The following is a 25,254-nucleotide window of genomic DNA, read 5'->3' as shown; positions in this document are numbered from 1 at the left end:
ATATTATATATATATATATATATATATATATATATATAAACACACTTCTATCAATGGTTAAAGTTTTAATATTACTTTCTTAAAATTATTATAAAATGATTTCTTATTTACAACTTTGGTTGTTTTTGATTGTTTGGTCACAACTAACCAAACATAACCGATCTTTAACATGCAAAATCAATGTTGTTCATCTCCCTTCGTTTCCTGCTACAACGTGCGGGCTATATATATATATATATATATATATATATATATATATATATATAAACACTTCTATCAATGGTTAAAGTTTTTAAAATTACTTTTTAATATTACTTTCTTAAAATTATTATACAATGATTTCTTATTTACATCTTTGGTTGTTTTTGATTGTTTGGTCGCAACGAACCAAACATAACCAATCTTTAACATACAAAATCAATGTTGTTCATCTCCCTTCGTTTCCTGCTACAACGTGCGGGTCTTATTTACTAGCTCATGTCAATCAATAACTAGTGGTCTAGGGGTGTCGATCAATATCAGGTTCACAGTTGAATAGGTCAACCCAAACATGAACCGTATATTTTATTCATATCAAATACATCAACCTTAACCCATATAGACTTAAATTAATGCACTTGTTTAACCCATTTAAAAAAATAGAGTCAAAACGAGTTTATGTTTAATGGGTTGTTATCAAAATATAAATGGGTTAAACGAGTTGGCAGGATGTAATAAATGCCTTAGCATGTCGAGATTTTAATAAAGAGTGTTGACGGGTCGTGCTTAATTACACAGGTTGACTGTATTGCTGTAAAGAGCCGACCAAGCCAGGTTGGGCTCGAGCTCAAGCTCGAACTTAAACGATGTGACCTGGCTCGAATCGTTTATCTTTTACACACTGATATATACGAGATATAAAAAGATAACATTCTAACATGTGCATTATACAAAATTTATAAACTAAAAAGTTTATAGCATTATACTGTATTAATTTCATTTTTTTAAATTGAGATGCAAATTCAATATGTTATATTTACTATTTTTAGTTTTGTAAGTATTGATATTCTCTCCGTACAAAATATATTCATGCCGTCCATTTCTTTTTTCTTTTGCGTTCTATGTAAATCAACGGCTCTTTCTCAATATTCTCGTGGTCCAATTCTCGCCGGCAGATCGTAATTAAAGAGGTAAATTTTCATCAAATCATCTCCAGATCTGATCTAATCGATGCTCATCATATACGATTGAAGGCTCAAACCGTGGTTTGTGACAACAGCATCGGAGCTAGCTTTTTTTCTTGCAACTAGCACCTCACCGGAGCTCTTTCACCACCGAAGCTCCTCACCCAAATCTTATTTCTATATATTCTCTGTCACCTTCGCTACCATTGAACACCACCCCCGTTGCTACAACCACTTAATTTCTGACTACCTGAATAACATCCTATGGCAGCCACCGCTGCATAAACTCGCTGGTGATTAGAGATCTCAAGCTCTGGCTAAGATCTAGAGTCTCCAATCTTAAGCTCCGGACCAAAAATCAAGCTGGGATTTAGCAATTACCGGAGAATGGCAAACTAACAAAGGCAACCCACAATCATTTTGAAGCTCCTTGATTAGTGACTCAGTTTTCAACCTACGTTACCGACTACTATCTCGCAGCAAACACCCAGGTGCACTCAATCCTAAATTTTTAGTATCTCTACAAACACAAAGTGCACTATACTAAAAGAACTCTTAGTAATTAAATAGTAAGGATTATATAATCTGTTTAAGATAAACTTTTTAAATTAAAAATATTATCTTGTATTCTAAAATTCAATACTAGTTCTAAACAATATATTATTTACACACCTGGGGCGTTTGTGAGTATTTTTGAGTTCGTAGTTGTGGCGCGTCTTGTGGGTGACTAGGTGTTCTTTGACTTGCAATGCGTGGTTTTACATATTTAGATTGGGTGTTCTATTGCCTGTGTTTGTGTGATTTGTTGCAATCATTGAGCGTAGGAGCTATGACTATTACTTGATACCGTGTCCTTAAACGAGGCGTGTAGGTAAGGGTAAAGATATAAAGCATATATTGTGTCTGGCTTGTGGAATGTAGGAACACTAAATTGTAAGTTGCTAGAATTGGTAGATGTGCTTAAAAGACATAAGGTTCAAATAGCAAGCCTCCAGGAGACTAAGTCGAAAAGGGCATAAAGGGGCAGAGTGTAATGGGTATAAGTTGTTATACTCGGGGCCTGATGGAGCTAGAAATTGAGTGGGGTTTCTAGTGGGTAAGGAACTACACACTATTGTGGTGGAGGTGATAAGACATAATGACAGGATTATGGTGTTGAGTTTAGTATGAGAAGAGGAAGTAGTGGTAGTAGTTTACGCCTACGCCCCTTAGGTAGGCTTAAGGGATCAGAAAAAGAGAGAATTTTTGGATTTCCTAGACGCAGTGGTAGGGGGCATACATAGGGGTGAGAGGATCTGTATAGGTTGTGATTTTAATGGACACATTGGTAAGGCTAACGATGGTTTCAAGGTGTACATGGGGGCTTCGGTTTTGGTGATAGGAATGAGACCGGCGCAGATCTTCTAGAATTTACAGTGGCCCACGTCCTAGGTATTATAAATTTGTATTTTAAGAAAGCAGATTCACATTTGATCACTTTTAGAGGTGGCGGACACAACACGCAATCGGCTACCTTTTGATGGGGCAAGAAAACCAATGTTTGTGGAAGGACTGCAAAGTCATACCTGGGGAGACAGTTGTGGCTCAACATCGACTGTTGGTGGCAGATATAGGCTTCAGATATAAGCTGACTACTCGAGAGAGGAAATGTACACCTAGAATTCGATGGGGAAATTTGCAGGAAGAAAATCTTCAACTTTTTAAGGAAAAACTCATGTTATAGACATTGGCTCGACTAAATGAGGATTCAACTTAGATATGGGAAGTTATGGCGGCAAATATCATTCAAGGAGAAAAGGAGACTCTCAGGGTTACAACAGGAAAGGCAGGTGGGCATAAGGAGGCTTGGTGGTGGAATGAGGTTCACGAATGAGGTGGAGTGAGTGGAATTAAGGGAGACTTATAAAACAGCCAAGAGGGAAGCAAAAAAGACAGTGTCGGAAGCAAAGAACACGAACTTAAATGGATGTATGAACGTTTAGAAACAAAAGAGGGGAAACATGCTATGTTTAAGATTTCCAAAGACAAGGAGCGTAGAAGGCAAGATCTAGGGCTTGTGACGTTTATAAAGGATACTGATGGGCGTGTACTGGTTAAGGAGCTGGACATCAAACTAAGATGACAAACCTACTTTGACAACATTTTTTTTATCAATGGGAGAACTTACCAAGAAGAATATGACAACACAACCTTTCAATGACAATAACCGAATAACTGATACTGCCGACGGATCAAACAGAAATAGGTGCATAATACACTTAGGAAGATGGGAAGGGCTAAGGTGGTCGGTCAGACAACCTACCCATTGATGTGTGGAAGTGTCTGGGAGAAGGAGTCATGTGTTTAACTACTTTGTTCAATATTATCCTCAAATCTAGCAAGATTCCAGACCAGTGGAGGAGCAGCGTCGTAATCCCTATCTATAAGAACAAAGGAGACGCCCAATGTTGTGGAAACTACCGAGGAATCAAACTACTAAGCCATACTATGAAGCTATGGGAAAGAGTGATTGAGGTTAGACTTAGACGGGAAACCTAGGTTACGGTGAACCAACTTGGCTTCATGTCAGGGCGGTTCACCACAGAGGCAATACCATTATAAGAAGATTGATGGAAAAGTATAGGGAGACGAAGCGCGACCTTCATATGGTGTTTATTGACCTAGAAAAGGCGTACAATAGTGTGCCACACCAAGGGCTTTGGGAGTGTCTGGAGGCTAGAGGGGTCCCCAGGAAATATAAAGAGATAATTATGGATATGTATACCAGGAGTGCAACAAGTGTCTGTGCGCCCGTGAGGGATACTAATTTTTCCTTGTGGAGGTAAGTCTTCACCAGGGGTCAACGTTGAGCCCGTCTATTTTTGCAGTAGTCTTGGGTGAGTTATCAAAGTCGGTTAAGGAGACACTCCTGTGGTGCATGATGTTCGCAAATGATATTGTGTTAGTTTTTGAGAGAAAACAAGATCTAAACATGAGGCTAGAGGAGTGGCGAACAACCTTAGAGGCAAAAGGTTTAAGGATTAGTCGCTCTAAGACGGAGTACCTCCACTGTGATTTTGGTAAGGTAAATGACAATGTTCACGTCCTGATCACCATTGAAGGGCAAGTGGTCCCGCAGGTAACGAAGTTCAAGTAGCTAGGATCATTTGTCCAGAGCGATGGGGAATTAGACAACGATGTGGCCCATCAAGTTTAGGTAGGATGGTGTCGATGGAGAGCAGCCACGGGTATATTGTGCGACAAGAGATTCCCCTAAACTAATGGGAAAATTTTATAGGGTCGCAGTAAGACCTGCAATGTTATATGGAATAGATTGTTGGGCCATCAAGAAGGCACAAGTGCGAAAGATGGAGGTAGCATAGATGAGAATGCTACAATGGATGTGTGGGCACACAAGTTTAGACAGAATAAGAAATGGTGTGTTTCGGGAGAGATTAGGGGTAGTTAACATATTTGACAAGATAAGAGAGTGGAGATTGAGATGGTTCCGACATGTGAAAAGAAGACAGACGACGAATCCTGTTAGATCCGTAGAAAACATTACTATAGAGGGGAGTAGGGGTAGAGACCAACCTAAATTGATTTGGGAGGAGAGGATTAGACATGATTTGCTAGACCTAAACATCTCCGAGGACATGGTTAAGGATAGGAATTCTTGGAGAGGTAGAATTAAAGTTAAGGATTTTTAGGGAGAAATGAATACCTTAGGGTTACTCTTTACCTTATTTTTTTGGGTCACACACCATTATGTTATTTTCTTTTCATATATTATATATTCTTATCTATGTATGTAATAGTATTACTATTTTTACTATGTCTAATTATATTATTGTTGAACTTTGATTTCCTCTTATATCACCTCATACATATTTTTTTTAGAGCTAAGGGTCTCTCTGGAAGCCACGTCTCTATCCCATTGGATAGAGGTATGGTGTGCCTACATCCCACCCGCAGACCCCACATAGAGCTTTTCTATTGGTGGGATTCCACTAGGTATGATTGATTGACTAAAATAGTTTTATAAGTATTATTAGTATTATTATTATTATTACTAATAGTAGGATTATTACTATATCAAAAATTGGGGGTTAATTGAAACGAGCGAGCCTCTAGCCAAGCCAAGCAAACCCTGGCTCTGGCATGGCTCGTTTACAAACGAGTTTGCTTTTCAAGTAGAGTATTATTTTCAAGATTTTAACAACAGAGCAACAATTTTTCTGAACAACCCTAGGTTGACGGGTCACTCTGTTTAACTAAGAGGGTGACGGATTGATGTGTGGGTAAAAATATGTGTGTTAAGTGTTTAAATTTGTGGATTTTAATTAGTTATATATTGTGAACACGACTACTTTGAGTGTGTTTATTGGTATGGGTGTGCGGAGCTTAAAGGAGCTTAATCGGAGTTCATTTGGAGTGTTGAAGGATGAAAGAATCGAGATTATACGAAAATAGGCGATCGGGAGCTTAACCGGACGTTCGAGAATCCAGAAGAACGAGAAAACAGAGTTTTGGAGAAGGGCCAACCGTAAGCTACCCTCTCCAGGCCGTAGCTTATGGTCTGGTAGCAACCATAAAGCAGAGTCCATCAACCGTAGCTTACTACTTAACCGTAAGCTACGTTTACCTTACAGTAAGCTACGGTACACAACCGTAAGCTACGGTTGGCAGCCCGTAGCTTACGGTCTGGTCTGACAAAAAAATGGATTTTTGTGATTTTCTTCCAAATATAAAGCCATAAAACCCTAAGGTCAAGGTTATTCAATTATCATCAGTTTTGGGGACTTTTTGGAGGCATCTTACAGCATCATAACACATCCTAATCACAAGATTGATCCATGAACTCCCTTTGCAACATCATAATCAAGAGCATGAAGATCTAGATGCTCTTGATTATGATGTTGGAGAGGGAGTTCATGTATCAATCTTGTGATTTGGATGTGTTATGATGCTGCAAGATGCCTCCAAAAAGTCACCAAAACTGATGATAATTGAATAACCTCGACCTTAGGGCTTTATTGCTTTATATATGGAAGAAAATCACAAAATCCCCTTTTCCGTCAGACTAGACCGTAAGCTATGGGCTGACCACCGTAGCTTACAGTCATGTACCATAGCTTACGGTAAGGTAAATATAGCTTACGGTTAAGCCATAAGCTACGGTTGATGGACTCTACTTTACGGTTGCTACCAAACTGTATGCTACGGCGTGGAGAGCATAGCTTACGGCTGGCCCTTCTCCAAAACTCCGTTTTCTCGTTCTTCTTGATACTCAAACGTCCGATTAAGCTCCCAATCTCCTCTCTTCGTATAATCTCGATTCTTTCATCCTTAAACACTCCAAATGAGCTCCGATTAAGCTCAGTTAAGCTCGCATACCTATAACCATAAATGCACTCAAAGTTATCGTGTTCACAATATAAAACTAATTAAAATACACAAATTTAAAAACTTAACACACATATTTTTACCCACACATCACATCCCCACACTTATCATTTGCTTTCCCTCAAGCAAACTCTCATGCAACACATACACATCGATCGATGGTTCCTTAATTATCAATATTAATACTAGTAAGGTATACGGTCATACCCAATTTCCAAGAACTAACACACTCAAGGTTGATAACCCACCAAACAATTTAATAATACGTTTTAAAACTATTAAACCGCCAAAAACGAGTGTACTTTGTTTCCGGTTAAGGCACACATGGTCATACTCCATATAATATAATATCTCTCTACTCGGTTTAATATCTGGACCAGTAAAAAAATGTGCTAGTATCTCTCTATCCTCAATACCAAGTATGAACACAATGTAATAAGCTTGGAAGCAAGTCATATATCCTCCCATATAAATGTTCTCCATCCCCACACTTGAGAATGACATTTCCCTCAATGTAACTTAGATTTTCAAAAACAAATGCAAACACGGGATAATCATACCAATTGCAATTCTAGGGACAACCAATTACCCATCTCCGGATTTAAATAAAGTTTCATACCATTAAACGAAACACACAAAGTTTTTAAACATAAGCATACACACTAGCATTAACCACACGACCCGAAAGTTTATCACGCCACCCGACCACCTATAACACAATTATTAAACAGAAAACAAAACATAAAAGATAGAGAGAGACACATGGACCTGATCAGCGGATCAGTGAGTGCTCAAACATATGGCGGCCGCGGATCACCAAATATAGACCTCATAGTGTCGATGACACCAGAGAAGTTAAACGCGTCCGACGAACTTCCCACGCCAACATCCTGAGCAGAATCTGCACGTGGATCCGCCCACCTCGAATGAATCTGAGGTGGTGGATAGTGTGTACTCTCGTTAAACTGCCCAAAAGATGAGTAGTCAATCATCGGTGAATTATCCACCACCGGCACACCCCGATGCCACGTTGTATGTGCACGACTTTAGCAATCATCCTCATATCGATCATTGATTTCTTGCTGCCAGATATAAGCGTGTGTTTGATTCCACGATTCCATGCGGTCATACAATCTTCGGGTCTCTCTTCGCTGCATCTCTGCGTTCCGATTCTGTTGGTTAAACATGTATTGAAACTCACTACCCCAACTATCATAGACTAGTGGACTAGAAGCTTGTAACCAGTCAACCATCCATGCATCATCCTGCACCAACTCTTGTGGAAGTTGAGTCGAGGCTTGTTGTGGCTGCCTCGATAAACTCCCCCTTGATCACTTCTCACTACCCGTCGTGGAGCTTGATGACCCCGACTACCCGGAAAAAACACATACGGTTCCGCAATCACATCCTCACCATGCCCACTCTTCAATGCCTTCAGCTGCACTTGTGTATCAAAATGTTGGATATAAACATGTCCTCCTTCCTCATGATACCATAAATTCTCTTTCTGCAAGTGATCTTTATCAAAAGTACGCAGATTCTTCTCAACCGTTGGTGTATCTCCTCGAATCACTCCCTTTGCCTTTAATAAAGCTATAATCAAATGACAGTGTGGGATAATCAGCTTTAACTTCGACTCTCTTGCCATCCATATATTCATCATAACCAAATACCGTTACGAAATCTTAGTGTTCCCGTCATCAATGCATGCAACACTGGAATTTCCCATATTTTGACTTGAGTTTTGTCACCTCGCTTCGACATTACATTAAACCTTGCTTGCAATTTCAGATTGTTTCGCAACATCGTATGGGCAAGTCCCGGTTTAAAGAGATCCAATTTCATTATCTCGTACAAAAGATGTTTATCCGAATTTATATACAAATCATCTTCCGAGGGATACACATACTCTCTTGATGGTTTAGAATCAAATGTTGTTATTCTCTGCAATGTGTCTAACGACATAACCCCCTCCTTATTATTTGTCTTCCCAATCAACCTCATTGACTTGTTCGGATTACTTTCCCAATCAACTCTCAACGATGCGACCCACTCTTGTATAGCATCCATGTAAATTTCCTTATCTTCATCATCATAACACTTCAACGCTGCCTCCCAACCCAAGTTTTCAAACATGGTTATAATACCAAACGGCCTCAATAGATTATTCGAAACACGTTTTTCACACATAAACCCATCTATATTGTTTTTCAACTTTACTATATCATCATTAAATAACTCCGCTTGCCAATACGGATCCATTCCAGATAACCGCCCCCACCCCAAATTAGCTTAAGGGGAGGCGCCATTCCTTCTTCTTCGTATGGTTCTTGCATTGGGTCATCCTCATAATCACGTAAAATCAATATTCTCTTTGGCTGAGGCGGTGGATCGGCCGACGATGAGGCAACTTTCCCTTTGTTCCTTGGCTAGTTTTTTCTAGTATCACCTGTTCGTCCCATCCTACACAATCACAATCAAGCAAACAATGCAAGTCAAATAACCTAATAAACCCCCCAAACGTCCCCACACTTGTTGTTGGTTATGGGTGTATGACTTGTTGATTTAATGTTTATAAAAACCACCTCAAAGTCTACCTTGTAAAAGTTTGATTTATATCATTTACCCAACATGTTCCCATTAATTATATATACATCAGTCACTTTATCATCAATTTCCATCTTGTTTTTTTTCAACAAGCCAGTATAACAAAATCATTATAACCCATAGCAACCATAAACCAATCCCTTAACAAATCTAATCATACAAGTGTGGAGACATTATCACCAAAACATTCCCTAACCTAAATAAATATTCATAATATAAAACTTGAACTTCATCACAAACCTTAGGCTTCATCAATATAAATTTAAGTGAACTACATACCTTTTTAGTGATGAAAGTTGATGTCCTAAGATTTAATTACAAGTAAAAACACTTAAACTTGAATATCCCCAAACTTGATTGTTAGGGTTCTACACACCCTTACGAATCTGGCAGAAATTGAGCAAGAATTGATGAAAACCGACACCACACGTGAGTTCCTCTTGAAAAAATAATTGGTTTAGAGTCCTGAAACAAGAGATTTGGTGGAGAATTGAGAGAGTTAGGATTGTGGGTGTAGGTTTGTTCTTGGGTATAAGAGATGAAGAAGAAGATGAAGAATAAGAAGAATAAGAAGAAGAAGGAGAGAAAGAGGTAGGTAAAATTTGTGGTGGAAATTAATTGATTTAATTTTTATTTTTAATTTATTAATTTATTATTTTTCTTTGTCGGAAATCAAAAAACCCCGATGGTAAGCTATGGCCGGGGTGGCGTAAGCTACGGTCAGCTGGAAAAAAAATGTAGCGTAAAGCAGTAACCAAGACCCGTAGCCTACAGTTTGACCGTAAACTACGGTCTCCTGACCGTAAGCTACGGTTCATGGTAATTTTTTTACTTAAAATAAGATAAACAAAAACAAAAATGCTCAGGTTTCCTTCTGAGAAGCTCAGAATTTAGAGTCTACAGCCCGACATTACCTGGCCCTTATCACTCGGCAAAATATTATGGTGCAGTAGCTATAAAGCTCACCACCGACTCATGCATGCTCTTATTCAAGTTCGTATCTTCCAAATATGGTTTCAACCGATGCCCACTCACTACATGCCTTAGATTATCGTCAAAATCCTCACTTTTGACCTCACCAAACTGACCGACACGCTTCACCTGATACAATCCCATCCACTTACTATTTAACTTTCCCGGGAACAGTTTTGCTCTCGAAATGTATAACCAAACCTGTTGTCCTTCTTCAAAATTCTTCTTCTTGATCTTTGCATCATGCACTTGTTTCATCCGGTCTTTATATGCTGACGCACACTCATACGCTTCATACCGTAGCTCCTCCAGCTCACATATATTCAACTTTCTTTCTTTACCTGCACACTCATAATCCAGATTAACATTTTTCACGGCCCATAAAGCACGATGGGCAAGTTCGGCAGGTAAATGACATCCTTTCCCGTAAACCAACCGATAGGGGGTGGTACCAATAGGCATTTTAAAAGCAGTACGGTAAGCCCATAAAGCATCGTTTAACTTTGTTGACCAATCTTTTCTATCGGGTCTTACCGTTTTTTTGTCAAATTTCTTTAATTTGTCTATTAGATAACTCAACCTGACCACTCTTTTGAGGATGGTATGGTGTGGCTATTCGGTGGATTACCCCATATCATTTAAGTAATATACCAAAATTGAAGTTTTTAAAACTGGGAACCCCCGTCACTAATAATAATGAGAGGGATGCCAATTCTCTAGAAAATATTTGATTGGACAAATTTACAAACAACGGAATGGTCATTTGTTTTGGTGGCAATTGCTTCAACCCATTTTGAAACATAATCAACCACCACCAACATATAGTAATTCCCGAAGGAATTTGAGAACAGGCCCATAAGATCAATCCACCAAACATCAAAGATGTCCACAACGAGGATTGGTTGTACGGGCATCTCGTTCCTCCTGGAAATGCTACCTAACTGTTGACATCACACACAGTTCTTAGCATATTCTGCTGCATATTTAAATAAACTAGGCCAATAAAAACCACAAGCTAAAACTTTATGACTCGTTTTCTGCCCGCTGAAATATCCACCGCATGCGAGTGAGTGTGCGTGTGACAACACACTTCGAATCTCCTCATCTGGAATGCATCTCTGATAGACTTGTTCAGCCCCAATCTTGAACAAATATGGTTCTTCCCACACGTATTGTTTCACCTTAGACATGAATTGATGTTTCTTTTTCTTGGGCCACAATTATGGGATGGTACCTGCAATAAGAAAATTATTGATGTCAGCATGCCATGGTAGGGTAGAGACAGCAAATAATTTCTCGTCCGGGAATGATTCATTTATAGCCCTGGTATTCTCTCAATCTGGACCCGTCAGTCTAGGTAGATGATCAACAACCACATTCTCGCTTCCTTTCTTATCACGGATCTCCATGTCAAACTCTTGGATCAACAAAATCCATCTAATTAAGTGCGGCTTTGCATCCTTCTTCTCCGTCAGTTACTTAATAGCGTTGTGATATGAAAACACAATAACCTTGCTCCCATAAATATAAGATCTAAACTTATCCAAAGCATATACTACTACGAGCAACTCCTTTTCTGTAGTTGTGTTGTTTATTTGAGCATCAGAAAGGAAAGGGTTTTGCTTGCATAGTATATGGAAATGGTTTTCTTATCCACCCGTTGACCCAAAACAGCCCCAACCACATAATCACTTGCATAACACATAATTTCAAATGGAAGTGACCAATCAGGTGATAGCAAAATTGTTGCCTCAACCAGTATGTTTTAAAGAACGTTAAATGCATTTAAACTGTCTAAATCAAAACCATATGGCACATCTTTTAATAGAAATTTAAACAACAGTTTTGTGATGACACTGAATTTTTTAATGAACCATCGGTAAAATCATGCATGTCCTAAAAATGACCGGATTCCTTTAACATTTGTAGGAGGTGGCAAATTAGATATGACATTAACTTTTGCCCGGAGAACCTCAATCCCCCTACTCGAGATGACATGACCTAAAACCGTTCCCTCTTGAACCATGAAATGGCTCATTTCCCAACTTAAAACCAAATTCGTTTCCACACATCTTTTTAAAACCTTTGTTAATTCGTTTAAACATGATTCAAAAGATGAGCCAAAAATAGAAAAATCGTCCATAAAAATTTTAGTTGATTCCCCGACCATATCTGAGAAGATAATCATCATGCACCTTTGAAAGGCGGCCGTGGCATTACACAAGTCAAAAAGGCATTCCTAAATGCGAAAGTACCGTATGGACATATGAAAGTGGTCTTATGTTGGTCATTGGAGTGGATAGCAATTTGATTTTACCCCGACTAGCCATCTAAAAAGCAATAAAATTTCTGACCTGATAATTTTTCAATGATTTGGTCAGTGAATGGTAGACGGAAAAGGTGTTTAGATGTTGCAGTATTTAACTTTCGATAGTAAACGCAAATCCGCCACCCGGTCACCAGTCGGGTAGCAATTTCTTCACCTTTTTCATTACGGGTTATCTAAATACCTGCCTGATTTGGAACCGTTTGCGTAGGACTTACCCAAGTACTATCCGGAAAATAATTCCCGCATCCAACCACTTCAAGACCTGTTTCTTCACAATTTCCCGCATGTTCGGATTTAACCGTATTTATGCATCATGTGCGGGCTTCATCTCGGGATCCATGATAATCTTATGCATCACGTTGGATGGAGAAATTCCCTTCAAGTCCGCAATCGTCCACCCAATTGCTGCTTTATACTCTTTCACTACATCCATCAATGCCTTTTCTTGAGTTTCTTCTAAGTTTGAGGATATGATGGCGGGTAAAGTATCGTTGTCTCCAAAAACACATATTTGAGGTGTTTTGGGAGTTCCTTCAACTCAACTGCCGGTGGAATTTCAAGTGACGGTCTCAATTTTGAGTCTATAGTGTACGGTAATTTCTTTACCTGTTGAGACCATGGGGGTTTTCCGATGCTTGCAGCATAAATTTTCACCTGTCTTTCTTCTTTCTCCAACTGATGTGAATGCTCAACTGCGGTCCCGCAACAAATAGCACACTCCTCTGTGGCATCTTCCTCATTTTAATGAGGATTCAACCCGTTAATAACGTCAGTCGCGAAGCATTCATCACTCACTAGAGGGTTAGATACGTTTAAAAAAACATTCAACCTAATATTTTTATTCCCAAAAGCCATGTCAACTTCTCCGGTTTTACAGTTTATTAAAGCATTAGTTATTGCCAAAAAGGGCCTACCGAGAATCACGTTCGGTTGCCGTTTCCGGTCAACTGTAGCATAATCTAGAACCAAAAAGTTGACCGGGTAATAAAAATCCTCTATCATAACAATCGCATTAGTAACAAATCCCCTAGGAAGCCTAAGTGTCAAATCAGCTAACACCACGGTGGTGTCGGCTTTTCGAAGTAGACCAAAATCATATTGGACATATAAGCTTCCCGGGAGAATACTCACCCTGCTCCAAGATCTAATAACGCCCTTGTCATTTTAAAATCACCCACTTGAATGGGTATTATTGGTGCTCCCGGATCTTGCAACTTGGGTGGGAGGATTCCCGTCAAAACCGAACTCACATTAGCCGTTAAATCAACCTGTTTGGGCATCTTGTGAGTTCGCTTTTGAGTACACAAGTCCTTCAAGTACTTAGCATATGCGGGGACTTGTTTAATAGCATCGATGAGGGGTAAATTAATTTTTACTTCTTTAAAGACTTCCCACATTTCCTCCTGATGTGGGCCCCTCTTTTTTGGTGATGATGTTGCGGAATTCACCAATGCTTGAAGAAACAGGACGGTTTTACCCGTGGGCCCCATCTCCTTGGTGATTGGTGTTTCTTTATTTTTACCGATTTGTTTAAAATTTTATTAACTAACATTTTCGGTTTATTTATGTGTATAATCTCCACCTCCTCATGACTGTTCCTATTTTCTCCCAAATCTTCCACCAGTCCTTCTTCGAAGGATGATGATGGATTTACCCCGTTATCATAAACCTTACTATTCCTAAGGGTACTTACCTGGTTAATGTGATTGTTCTTTCCACTTGAAGAGCTGTTGTTCTGATGGCTAGGATTCTTCAAAGTGTCACTCGGTAACTTGGATGGATTTCGCTTTAGGCTCGCCATTTCTTCAGCTAGTTGACTCATCTGTTTATCTCTCGCAGCATTTGCCTTCTCTTGAAGCTCCAACCTCTGATTCGATGCTTTATTCTAAGTCTCTTGATCTGCCTTCATTTTATTTAAAACCTTATTTTGAGCTTCTTGGTCTCTCTTCATCTCCTTCAGAAAATCCATAACGTTTTTCATAGACTCGTCTCTGTTACCCGAAGAATTTCCTTGCCCCCGCTGATAATTCTTTTGATAACCCTTGTTATAACCCCCATAATCTCTCTGATTGTACCCACTCTGACTGCTGCCGGAGCAATTAACATACCACTTCTTGTTAGACTGATAGCATGTCTTCTGAAAACTACCTTGAAAATTTGGGTTATTTTGCGTGTTCGGATATCCGTAATTGAAGTTTGGATGATTTTTGAGGCCTGGATGATAGGTGTTTGAACTCATATTATTTTATTTCCTTTCACCCTGCACATAGTTGACCTCTTTTTCAGTTTCTTCATCTTGCACAACCCCACAACTCACAACCTCATGTCCCAAATCACCACAACTTTCACATACTGTGCTTGTCTCTTTGAATTTTTTGCATGTCTCTCCAAATACCCCCAATCCTCGTTTTCGTCATTTGCAAGAAAAGATCCATTCGTGGTGGCTTGGAGGTCACGAACATCATCATTTGAGAGACTATAGTGGAATACCTTTATCAATTCCCATAAGGTAATCCCATGACGCGGACAAGTTTTCAACAATCGTTTAAACCTTTCAAATGATTCATAGAAAGTTTCACCGGTGATCTGCTGAGAGTTTCAAATGTTGTTGCGGGCCTCTGTGGTTGTCTGAGCCAGGTCCCCCAAAGTGAAAATACTAGCTGATGGCAATGATAGAAACCACTGTTTTGCCACATATTTCAAGCTAAATTGGAAGACTACCATCTTCATCTGTTCTGCAGTATAGCCTTGACTTGAGATGAGTGCGTATATCGAGTTGAAGTCACTCAAATCTAAGTATGGTTCTTCTGTAGCCTTTTCATGAAATGTAGGTAACCCCGTCAAACTATTCTGCCTTAACGAAAAAGTTCTTCCATGTCTAACTGGAATGATGATCTGTTGAGAATTCGTAGCCACTTGTGGAATGAAGTGGCTTTGAACGCCTCTGACTGGCGGTGAAATAAATGCCCTTAGAACTTCATTGTCAAAATTATAGTACGGCTGTTCATGGTTTGGTTGCCGTCTTGGTGCTAGATTTCTCTGATTTTCTGGATGATCCTGTCTAATCTCTTGGGCATCATGGATATCTTGTTGCTGATACCGACCCCCTTGTTCATATCTAAGCTCATCCTCTTCATCAGAATCGAAACTGAAATCATCCCTATCTGCCAATGTTGCACCCGTGCACGAGCACTATTAATCGCTGGTCTTTCCTCTCTCAAGTCAGCGTGTCTTTGAAGGTTCACTAGGGCTGATCTGATTGACAAGTTGTCATCATGTTGCTGGTATTACGGTTAACATTTCTTTGGTTGAACAAATTGCGGTTTCTGTCAAAGTTAATATTTTGGTTTTGTGGATCTGGTTGTTCTTGGTTATGTGGTTGGTAAACATTTGGGTCTCTTCGTTTTAGGTTACTCATGGTCTCTTCTTTTGGTGTTATGATTTCGGGTATTTGGTTTAGTATGGGTTTCTGATCTGCTCGGTTTCGTCTTGCTGTTTTCTCGATTTCGGGATCAAACTGGAGCGGCTCTTTCTCACGATAATATCTTGTCTTCATCAACTTGTGAAGTTACTTGCACAGACAAAAACACTAACACCCCGCGTAAAATTAGCGGAGAAAAAATAAAAACAAAAATTATAAACTAAGTTAAACTAGCACTTTGCGCGTTGATTCTCCGGCAACGGCGCTATTTTGTTCGATTTCGAAAGGTTAATCAAAAATATTTATAAAATACCTTTACTAGCTAGGGCAAGTAAGTTGTCGAATCCACAGGAACCAGTGGAAAGTGCAAGTTGAACTCAAGTTTTATTACAAATACTTAAAAGTGGACAGACGATGTCAAGCGGTTAAAAGGAGTAGTTTGAAAAAATTATGTGAAAATAACCAAACTCCAGGGTTTGGGTTTTGCATCAAGTTAAGGAATTGTTAAACTTCTTTGGACGGTTTCTTATAAAATATTTAAATCAAAAGACTTAACGATTGACTGTGTTGATCGTCAGAACTAAATCCGAACAATTGACACGGTTAAATGAAAATCTATTTGATAAGATGTTTTTCTTGTCGAAACATAAAATCAATAATATGGTTAACGATAAACGGGTCAATGACAAAAGAACTTAATCTTAGTTGTTGATGACCACAAATCAGTTAACTGACATAAGATTAAGTAATCACTTCATTAAAACCGTTTAAGAACAAAGCAAACACAAAGAACTAATCAATCAAATGATTAATCAAATCCAAATCCAAAGTTAAAGTATAGAATAACAAAACCTAACATGCTACTCAACCCTACACCCGCAATCCTTACTCTCTCAATTCTCAACCAAATCGCTTGGTTCCAGACTCTAAACCAATTATTTTTTCGAGAGGAACTCACATGTGGTGTCGGTTTTCATCAATTCTTGCTAGATTTCTTCCAGATTCATGAGGGTGTGAAGAACCCTAACAATCAAGTTTGGGGATTTTCAAGTTTAAGTATTTTTTCCTTGTAATTGATGCTTAGGACATCAACTTTCATCACTAAAAAGGTATATAGTTCACTTAATTTTATACTGATGAAGCCTAAGCTTGTGATGAAGTTCAAGTTTTACATTATGAATATTGATTGAGGTTAGGGATTGTTTTGGTGATAATGTCTCCACACTTATATGATTAGATTTGTTAAGGGATTGTTTTATGGTTGTTATGGGTTATAATGATTTGGTTATATTGGCTTGTTGAAATTTTACAAGATGAAAATTGATGATAAAGTGATTGATGTTTATATAATCAATGGGAACATGTTGGGTAAATGATATAGATCAAACTTTTACAAGTTAGAGTTTGAAGTGGTTTTTATAAACATTAAATCAACAAGTCATACACCTATAACCAACAACAAGTGTGGGGACGTTTGTGGGGTTTATTATGTTATTTGACTTGTATCATTTGCTTGATTGTGATTGTGTAGGATGGGACGGACGGGTGGTACTAGGAAAAACCCGCCAGGAACAAAGGAAAAGTTGACTCATCGTCGGCCGACCCACCGCCTCTACCAAAGAGAAGAACGATTTTACGGGATTATAAGGATGAGGATGACCCAATGCAAGAACCATACGAGACGAAGGAATGGTGCCTCCCCTTAAGCCGATTTGGGGTGGGGCGGCTATCGGGAATGGATCACTATTGGCAAGCGGAGTTATTTAATGATGAGATAGAAATGTTGAAAAACAAAATAGATGTGTTTATGTGTGAGAAACGGGTTTCGAATAATCTATTTAGGCCGTTTATTATTATAACCATGTTTAAAAACTTGGGTTGAGAGGCAGCGTTGAAGTGTTATGATGATGAAGATAAGGAAATTTACATGGATGCTATTCAAGAGTGGGTCGCATCGTTGAGAGTTGATTGGGGAAGTAATCCGAACAAGTCAAAGAGATTGATTGGGAAGACAAATAATAAGGAGGTGGTTATGTCATTGGACACCTTGCGGAGGATAGCACCATTTGATTCTAAACCATAAGGAGAGTATGTGTATCCCTCGGAAGATGATTTGTATGTAAACCCGGATAAACATCCTTTGTACGTGAGAATGAAATTGGATCTCTTTAAACCGGGACTTGCCCATACGATGCTGCGAAACAATCTGAAGTTGCAAGAGAGGTTGTTGTTGAGTGTGATGGTCTTTAATGTAATGCCGAAGCGAGGCGACAAAACTCAAGTCAGAAGATGGGAAATTCTAGTGTTGCATGCATTGATGATGGGTACACCGAAGATTTCATCCCGGTATTTGGTTATGATGAATATCTGGATGGCAAGAGAGTCGAAGTTAAAGTTGATTATTCCACACTGTCGTTTGATTATAGATTTATTAATGGTAAAGGGAGCGATTCGAGTGGATACACCAACGGTTGAGAAGAATCTGCGTCCTTTTGATAAAGATCAGATGCATAAGTGATCAAGAGGGGAGTTCATTGAGGCAGCCACAACAAGCCTCGACTTAACTTCCACACGAGTTGGTGCAGGATGATGCAGGGATGGTTGACTGGTTACAAGCTTCGAGGCCACCAGTCTATGGTAGTTGGGGTAGTGAGTTTCAATACATGATTGACCAACATAATAGGAATGCAGAGATGCAACAAAGAGAGACCCGAAGATTGTATGACCGCATGAAGTCGTGGAATCAAACCCACGCGTATAACTGGCAGCAAGAAATCAATGATCAATATGAGGATGATCGCCAGAGTCAGGCACATACAGCGTGGCATCGGGGTGTGCCGGTGGTGGATAATCCACTGATGATTGACTACTCATCATTGGGGAAGTTTGACGTTAGTACACACTATCCACCACCTCAGATTCATCATTCGAGGTGGGTGGATCCTCGTGCAGATGCAGCTCAGGATGCTGGTGCGGGAAGTTCGTCGGATGCGTTTAACTTCTCTGGTGTCATGGACACCATTAGGTCTATCTTTGGTGACCCGCAGCCGCTTATATTTTTGAGCACTCGCTGATCCCCTGATCAGGTCCATGTGTCTCTCTCTATCTTTTATGTTTTGTTGACTGTTTAATAATTGTACTATGGGTGTTCGGGTGGCGTGATAAACTTTCGGGTCGTGTGGTTGATGCTAGTGTCTATGCTTATGTATAAAAACTTTGTGTGTTTCGTTTAATGGTATACAACTTTATTTAAATCCGGAGATGGGTAATTGGTTGTCCCTTGAATTGCAATTGGTACGATTATCCCGTGTTTGCATATGTTTTTGAAAATCTGAGTTAAATTGAGGGCAATGTCATTCTCAAATGTGGGGATGGAGAAATTAATATTTTTAGCCTTAAGAGTAGCTTGATTGTGCGCATAAGCCGAAATTGTAATTTGTTAATTGCTAGTGTTAATGCCATGTAGAGGTCTTTGGTCATGGTCAATTTTTAAGCTTCTCGAAAGTCTTCCCATGCAAATGTTTTTCAAAAATAGAAAATTAAAATGAACCATTTAGATGGGGATAACGAGTCATGGGAACAGGTACACATGTTTTATGTCGGCAACCTAATTCCTCCGGTACGTGTGCGGGATTTGCTTTATATGTAATACCCATATAATATATAGTATGCACACATGTTGGTTGAGTGCCACTATAGAGAGTAACCAATATGCCCATAATCTCTAGAACTTGGTTGTCTCATGCATTTCGAGATCTTAGCTTGGCATGAATTCAAAAGTGATGGAGGCAATTAGGTTAAGCCTCGTCTGGATGAGAGAGAGTGTGGGTATTGGGGGTTGGGCCATATACGTTATATATATGATCATGGATAATGAGAGGGGCGGGGGGGGGGTGGTTCCCTTAGAAAACATTGTTGGATCTATTCTTTCATTCAATCAACCCCGGTGTTATATTGCGAGACGATCCGGATTAATAGGTTTCTTTGTAATTCTTTGAGTATGTATCAATAGGATGTATTAAACATTAAGCATATTATGCTTCAAAAAAAATAAGACGAAAAAATTTGTGTTAAAGTTGCAAAGTTCAAGTATTTTGAGTTTGAAAAAAAAGAGACAAAAAAAGAGAAGAAAAAATTAGTGATGAAATCAGCTGTTTATGTCATTGTTTATTTAGTTGTTTTGTAAGAAGTCAGATCGGATCGTTTGAGCTACTTTAAAAATTCCCTTCCATGCCCTTACACTTAGCCCGGTTACAACCTGTGTTAAGCCCACTTGATTTGCATTTGTGTCAAAACATTTATATGGGTGGAGATATGACTTGCTTCCAAGATGATTACATTGTGTTCATTCTTGGTATCGAGGGTAGAGAGATACTAGCACATTTTTTGCTGGTCCAGATGTTAAACCAAGTGGAGAGATATTAAATTATGAGGGGTATTACCATGTGCGCCTTAACCGGAAGCAAAGTACACTCGTTTGGGCGGTTTCATAGTTTCAAAACTTATCATTAAATTGTTTGGAGGGTTATCAACCTTGACAGTGTCAGTTCTTGGGAATTGGGTATGACCTTATACCTCACTAGTATTAATACTGATAATTGGCGAACCATCGATCGAGGTGTATGTGTTGCATGAGAGTTTGCTTGAGGGCAAGCAAATGATAAGTGTGGGGATGCGATGTGTGGATAAAAATATGTGTGTTAAGTGTTTTGAATTCGTGTGTTTTAATTAGTTATATATTGTCAACACGAGTACTTTGAGTGTGTTTATGGTTATAGGTGTGCGGAGCTTAACGGAGCTTAATCAGAGTTATTTGGAGTGTTTAAGGATGGAAGAATCAATATTATACGAAGAGAGGCGATCGGGGGCTTAACCGGACTATCGAGAATCAAGAAGAACGAGAAATTTAAGAATTAGAGAAGAGCCAGCCGTAAGCTATGCTCTCCAGGTCGTAGCTTACAGCCTGGCAGGTGCCATAAGGCAGGGTCTACAATCCGTAGCTTATGGCTTAACCTTAAGCTACCTTTACCTTACAGTAAGCTATGGTGGTAAGCCCGTAGCTTACGGTCTGGTCTGACGGAAAAGGGGATTTTTGTGATTTTCTTCCATATATAAAGCCATAAAACCCTAGGGTCGAGGTTATTCAATTATCATCAGTTTTGGGGATATTTTGGAGGCATCTTACACCATCATAACACATCCTAATCACAAGATTGATCCATGAATTCCCTCTCCAATATCATAATCAAGAGCATGAAGATCGAGATGCAAGGCTAAAGACTTCATAACCATCTCTGGGTGTAGGGTTGAGTTTCATGTTAGGCTTTGTTATTCTATATTTTAACTTGGATTTGGATTTGGTTAATCATTCGTTGATCAGTTCTTTGTGTTTGCTTTGTGCTTAAACGGTATTTATCAATTGATTACTTAATCTTTTGTCAGTTAACTGATTGGTGGTCATCAACAATTAGAATTAAATTCTTTCGTCATTGACCCGTTTATCGTTAACCATTTTATTGATTTTGTGTTTCAACAAGCAAAACCGCTTATCAAATAGATTTTCATTTAACCGTGTCAATTGTTCGGATTCAGTTTTGGCGATCAACACATTCAATCGTTAAGTCTTTTGATTCACATATTTTATAAGAAATCGTCCAAAGAAGTTTTTCAATTCCTTAACTTGCTGCAAAACCCGAACCCTGGAGTTTGGTTATGTTCACATAATTGTTTACAAACTACTCCTTTGAACCGCTTGACATTGTCTGTCCGCTTTTAAGTATTTTTATAATAAAACTTGAGTTCCACTTGCACTTTTCACTAATTCCATGTGGATTCGACAACTTACTTGCCCAAGCTAGTATAGGTATTTAATAAGTATTTTTGATTGACCTTTCGACATCGATAAAAATAGCGTCGTTGCCGGGGATCAACGCTCAAAGTGATAGTTTAGCATAGATTTTATTTTTTGTTTATAATTTTACTTCGTTGATTTTACGCGGGGTGTTAGTGTTTTTGTCTGTGCAGGTAACTTCACAAGTTGATGCAGACGAGACTTACGCGTTGATCCTCGGCAACGATGCTATTTTGATCAATGTCGAAAGGTCAATCAAAAATACTTATAAAATACCTATACTAGCTTGGGCAAGTAAGGTGTCAAATCCACATGGAATCAGTTGAAAGTGCAAGTGGATCTCAAGTTTTATTATAAATATACTTAAAAGTGTACAGACGATGTCAAGAGGTTCAAAGGAGTAGTTTGTAAACAATTACGTGAAAATAACCAAACTCTATGGTTCGGTTTTCGCAGCAAGTTAAGGAATTGATAATCTTCTATGGACGGTTTCTTATAAAATATAGAAATCAAAAGACTTAACGATTTACTGTGTTGATCGTCAGAACTGAATCCGAACAATTCACACGGTTAAATGAAAATCTATTTGATAAGCGGTTTTACTTGTTGAAACACAAAATCAATAATATGGTTAACGACAAACGGGTCAATGATGAAAGAATTTAATCCTAATTGTTGATGACCACCAATCAGTTAACTGACAAACGATTAAGTAATCAATTGATAAATACCGTTTAAGCACAAAACAAACACAAAGAACTGATCAACCGAATGATTAACCAAATCAAAATCCAAAGTTAAAGTATAGAATAACAAAACTTAACATGCAACTCAAACCTACACCCGGAGATGGTTATGAAGTCTTTAGCCTTGCATATCGATCTTCATGCTCTTGATTATGATGTTGGAGAGGGAGTTCATGGATCAATCTTGAGATTAGGATGTCTTATGATGTGTAAGATGCTTCAAAAAAGTCCCCAAAACTGATGATAATTGAATGAATTCGACCTTAGGGTATTATGGCTTTATATATGGAACAAAATCACCAAAATCCCCTTTTCCGTCAGACCAGATCGTAAGCTACAGGCTGCCTACCGTAGCTTACGACAGTCAACCATAAATTACGGTTTATATAGCGTAGCTTACGGTTCATCCGTAAGCTACGTATTGTAGACTCTGCCTTACGGGACCTGCTAGGCCGTATGCTATGGCCTGGAGAGCGTGGCTTACGGCTGGCTCTACTCTAATTCATCATTTTCTCGTTCTTCTTGATTCTCGATCGTTTGCTTAAGCCCCCGATTGCCTCTCTTCGTAGAATCTTGATTCTTCCATCCTTTACACTCCAAATAAGCTCCGGTTAAGTTCGTTAAGCTCCGCACACCAGTAACCATAAACACACTCAAAGTACTCGTGCTGACAATATATAACTAATCAAAACACACGAATTTAAACACTTAATGCACATATTTTTACCCACACATCACGGATCAACCTATTCCATTAAACGGGATAAACATGTCAAACCAAACATGCCCTGTTTAAATAATTGGGTTAAACAGGTCCGCCCAAGCAACGACCTGTTTATTAACATTTCATCTTTCAAGTCATGTCATGAACTACAAGCTCTAGTAATTTATAAAATTGTAATCATACCTCCCTCAAATGAATGATTGAAGAAGAATAATCCATATGATCAATGGTATTAATAGGTTCACTAAATGGCTTATTTGCAGAACTCGATTTGGTTGAGCCACCAAAAATTGATGTGATTCCCCAGCTTGTGCTTCCTAGAAAAGCCACAGGAATAATTTTTTTCACAACCATTGGATCATAACAATCTCCATGATGTTTTTTTTTGTATCGTGTCCATGTTTTAAAGAATGAAATTACCAGATTTTGGTTTCTTAACCTCACCTACCGGCCGGGACGTGGATTGATTTTGCTACAAAATGTAAATTACTACAAACTAAGACACGGAAAAATATAAAATAAATTACCAAACAGGTGACATTTGCGGGCCACGCAACTAGAAACGAGTTTGATTCGGGTTATCTTAATAACTTCTATTAAACTTGATTCTAGTGTTGTAGTAATATAAATTTGGAAATCAAAATTAAAAATAGAAACAAAAGCTGTTAATGAATCAAACTGACCCATCCCATTTTGACCTCATACACAAACCCACCCATTTTCCCACCTTAAGTAAATTGTTTAAAATAAAAAAAATTAAAATTTTTACAACACCGAAAAACCTGTTCAGTGACGACTCCATTGCCTTGTCGACCAAGAAACGAGCGTGACTCGGAATTCTTTTCACATTGTGGTGCTTTTTCCAGCTTAGCAACATCCTGACCAACCACATGTAACCAGCTGTTAGTGTGTCTTTGTACAATTAGATAAGCTTTGTTTACAACCAGATGTTGCATATCTCTCATTTGTTTTACATATAAACCTATTTACCAAATAAACCTTTCATATTTTCTCCATCCCTTAAGACTGTTCTTCCACAAACCTCCACAGACCCTAACTTTGACCAATTCAGGCCCATCAAGCCTTTTTAAACCAAGATTGTTAGATATGAGTCCTTTAGCCAGTGAGTAAATATGAAACAATAATACTACCTTATGCATTTGAACTGATGTTGAAACCCTAAAAGACTTGACTTGCTGCATTGCTATTTCTACAGCCTTGCACCCACCAATAAAATTCGGATGTGAGCAGTTCATATAGTCCATATGCAAATAATATCCAACAAAACATTAAACTTGTCATATATTCGAACTAAATTCTAAATAACAGATATATTCATACGAAAATTGTCAAATATCATGTATATTCGAACCAAATTCTATATATCATATATATCCCTCTAAGTAATCAAAAGATCATATATATCCAACATATTTCTTAAAAGCAATTCATAATAAGATCATTTTACCCTTAATTATTTAAAAACTTCAACAGTTTTTGTTACGTATAGGAAAGTATAGTGGTTTAAGTGTAAACAATTGTAATAGAGGGACTAGTTTGTGATACTTGTAATTGTTAGGGATGCGGTTGTAATCTTGCTAACAAACTGTTAGCTGAGAATTAGTTGTACGTAACTGTGAGTAATGATAATAAACAGAGGATTAGTTGGAATACTTCTTCTCTGTTTTCTCTATTCTATCTTTTTGCTGATTACTTTCCAGTTCATTTCCATTTCTTGAAATTGATCTTTGATTTGATCAATTTCCTTCAATTCACTTAACAAATTCAGTTCGTCGAGTCCTAATTGATTGTTAGTTCGATCAAATATTTCCCTACATTCCGTCAATTCTAAACCCTAATTTCGCTCAGACCTAATTCGTGTCAGCATTGACTGACAACGTTAACACCCATCAATAAGAGGTCGATAAGACTCTTAAAGAACATGAACGCATGATCTTGCGTATGGAGAAAAATTCACATGCAGCAATGGCTGATTTACAGTCGAATATGGAGAAGATGATGGAGCGTATGCTTGCCCCAATTCAAGAACAGCTCC

At 38.5% G+C, this 25,254-nt stretch overlaps 1 long non-coding RNA gene across 1 annotated transcript; it reads right to left on the bottom strand.

Moving 5' to 3' along the window:
• Positions 1–665: 665 nt before the first annotated feature.
• On the bottom strand, positions 666–23,689 carry LOC143588610 (uncharacterized). The gene is made up of 3 exons (XR_013145138.1): positions 23,619–23,689; positions 23,244–23,515; positions 666–819 (listed from the first exon to the last, which is right to left on the bottom strand). It is a non-coding gene; the product is annotated as an uncharacterized LOC143588610 (long non-coding RNA).
• Between the last annotated feature and the right edge of the window lie 1,565 nt (positions 23,690–25,254).

This window comes from Bidens hawaiensis, unplaced genomic scaffold, assembly GCF_021521415.1.
Source record: "Bidens hawaiensis isolate Kalapana, Puna unplaced genomic scaffold, B.hawaiensis_p1.1 tig00036533_1, whole genome shotgun sequence".
NCBI classification, from domain to species: domain Eukaryota; kingdom Viridiplantae; phylum Streptophyta; class Magnoliopsida; order Asterales; family Asteraceae; genus Bidens; species Bidens hawaiensis.
The sequence above is the reverse complement of the archived record's forward strand: the minus strand, read 5'-3'. Positions and strand labels throughout refer to the sequence as shown.